The sequence below is a fragment of the Arachis ipaensis genome, chromosome B01 (assembly GCF_000816755.2).
Source record: "Arachis ipaensis cultivar K30076 chromosome B01, Araip1.1, whole genome shotgun sequence".
In the NCBI taxonomy this organism is placed as follows: Eukaryota; Viridiplantae; Streptophyta; class Magnoliopsida; order Fabales; family Fabaceae; genus Arachis; species Arachis ipaensis.
The window spans coordinates 42,340,053-42,343,570 of NC_029785.2; positions in this window are offsets into that span (position 1 = coordinate 42,340,053).

Consider the following 3,518-nt stretch of genomic DNA (forward strand, 5'->3'; position numbering starts at 1 on the left):
CTAAAATTGCTCAATCCTTCAATCCCTGTGGGATCGACCTCACTCCCGTGAGTTTTTATTACTTGATACGACCCGGTACACTTGCCGGTTAGTTTTGGGTGTTTTGGGAGAGATTCGTTTCTCACCAAAATATCTCATCAGCGCGCTTCCCTAAGAGTCTATGCATATATATATATAATCATTTATTTATCATCTCATTTCCAGGGACCAGGGAGTTAAAGTGCCCAGTCACATCTTGCAATGGAGGGTCAACAGAGTATCGAGTCTCAACCTAGAGCAAGTAGTGGCTATATCTACTATCTACCCAGAAAAACTTATGTCTCACATAATATAATGCATATGCCATGTAGATCTTTCAGTCACAATTATAAATACCATTATTACTCTTATTCATATCTCATTCAACATTATCCATGCTTCGTTAATTCAATAATTTACTCCATAACTCTTCCTCAATATCAAACTAACTCTCTCAATAGGTTTGCTCTTCTTCTACAACCTAACACTAGTTATCAGATCTTAAACAGAGTTTACATAGGTTTGGAAAGCTAGAAGAATGGTTAAAAACTCAAAAGTTACAATTTTTAGCAAAACAGGGGTCATGCATACTCAAGCCACCTGCCGCATACACAAGAATTCTCAAAAAGACAGTGTCGCGTACGCATACACTGTCCGTGTATGCGAGAATTTTGGGTAAAGGAAGGGTTCTGCCTATGCATGCACGTTTTTGCGTACGCATGAGTGTAAAAGTGAAAATGTCGTCTATGCAGCCATTGTTCGCGTACACGAGTATGTGAACAGAGCCCAGTACTCATGTCACGTGATACTATCGCGTACGCAAGTATAGCAGATTGGTTAAAAAGATATTAAGTTCAAAAAATTAGTTTTTCACACCAAACTTCAAACGCACATAACCTTTTTGTTAAAACTCATTTTTAGTCTGTTCTTTGAAAGTTATAAATTTCACGGACCCAATTTTCATCCAAGATAAGTTTTATAATATTTGGGGGTTTGAAAGCCTAGTTATGGCTTCCAAAAGTTGGTCAAAAATCAGTTTTTACCAAAAGTCACAAATCCTATAGTTTTCCAAAATTCTCAATACGAAACCAAACCAAACATGCCAAAACCAATACCAATACTCCTACATTTTACCACATTCTCAAAAATCATTTTATAATCATTCCAAGATCTATTCTCATCAGTTTATTCAAATAATTTCACACACAATTATACCTATTTCACCAATATAATCACCAACCACTATCTATATCACATTTATGCAATATGAGACAAATATGGAGACAGATATAATAATTAGGACAAGTAGCTGTTAATTACAGTTATGCAAATAGGCAAACCAAGACAATGCATACCCAAACAAAATATACAGGTGCATATGATGCATGTTTGCCCTATGGCTGATAAGCCTCATCTGTCAGTTATCCAGCCAAACTCAACATGTCTGGTAGCAAACCCTGGACAGTCCCTGCGTGCGTGCTTCCCTAAGAGTCTATGCATATATATATATAATCATTTATTTATCATCTCATTGGGAGAATCCAGGGAGTTAAAGTGCCCAGTCACATCTTGCAATGGAGGGTCAACAGAGTATCGAGTCTCAACCTAGAGCAAGTAATGGCAAGCCACTATATCTACCCAGAAAAACTTATGTCTCACGTAATATAATGCATATGCCATGTAGATCTTTCAGTAACAATTATAAATACCATTATTACTCTTATTCATATCTCATTCAACATTATCCATGCTTCGTTAATTCAATAATTTACTCCATAACTCTTCCTCAATATCAAACTAACTCTCTCAATAGGTTTGCTCTTCTTCTACAACCTAACACTAGTTATCATATCTTAAACAGAGTTTACATAGGTTTGGAAAGCTAGAAGAATGGTTAAAAACTCAAAAGTTACAATTTTTAGCAAAATAGGGGTCATGCGTACTCGAGCCACCTGCCGCATACACAAGAATTCTCAAAAAGACAGTGTCGCGTACGCATACACTGTCCGTGTATGCGAGAATTTTGGGTAAAGGAAGGGTTCTGCCTATGCTTGCACGTTTTTGCGTACGCATGAGTGTAAAAGTGAAAATGTCGTCTATGCAGCCATTGTTCGCGTACACGAGTATGTGACCAGAGCCCAGTACTCATGTCACGTGACACTATCGCGTACGCAAGTATAGCAGATTGGTTAAAAAGATATTAAGTTCAGAAAATTAGTTTTTCACACCAAACTTCAAACGCACATAACCTTTTTGTTAAAACTCATTTTTAGTCTGTTCTTTGAAAGTTATAAATTTCACGGACCCAATTTTCATCCAAGATAAGTTTTATAATATTTGGGGGTTTGAAAGCCTAGTTAGGGCTTCCAAAAGTTGGTCAAAAATCAGTTTTTACCAAAAGTCACAAATCCTCTAGTTTTCCAAAATTCTCAATACGAAACCAAACCAAACATGCCAAAACCAATACCAATACTCCTACATTTTACCACATTCTCAAAAATCATTTTATAATCATTCCAAGATCTATTCTCATCAATTTATTCAAATAATTTCACACACAATTCTACCTATTTCACCAATATAATCACCAACCACTATCTATATCACATTTATACAAATTTAATCCATCAAATCCAACAATTCAAAGCATTCAACCGTATCCTATGGCAACTAGCCTAAGCTTTCACGCAGCATTATATATTAACTATAAGAAACCAAAATCATACCTTGGCTAATTCCTCCCCAAGCCACAAAACACCACAAAACTTCTTGTCCACGAGCTTCCAAGTCTCTAAACCAACTCAACAAGCTTCAGCAACTAGAATTTTGTCCCAATTCACCAATTGACTCCAAATCAACATGAAATTCAATCTAATTTCATACAATTTCACTATAATCAATAAAAGTTTTCACTAATTCACTAATTAACAAAGGTTTAATGGTTTTTTACCTTATGTACTGAGCATGTGGATAAAACCCAGCTATATCTCGCACTAGAGTACCCCTAAACTATTAAAATTACATAATTCCTCAATATCCAATACCCAAAAATCATGAAATTGAATAGGAGAAGGACTAGGTGAGAAATTCAAATTTCTTACCACTTTGTTTAGGGGGATTTGAAGAGCTCGGTGAGCCGATCGCATGGCCACAAATAGTGCGACGATCCGAGCTCCAGATTGAAAGTTAGGAGGAATTGAAGATTGAATTGGAAGTTAGGGTTCTTAATCTCTCTTCTCAGCGTGTTTCAGTGAATTGGAAGGGGAGAGAGGGCTGATTTGAGTTTATATATGTTGGGTTTTGGGCCCAATATAGGTCCGGTCCAACCGATTCAGTCCGTTAGCCCAATTCTCAGCCAAAATCTTTAAAATTAGTGTTTTAATTCATATTTTAAATATTTTTACTTCTTCAAATTATAAAATTTAATTTTTTAATTTCTTTGACTCATAATTAATTTACTAATTAATTGTTTATTAATTTACATGATTTTACACGTATCC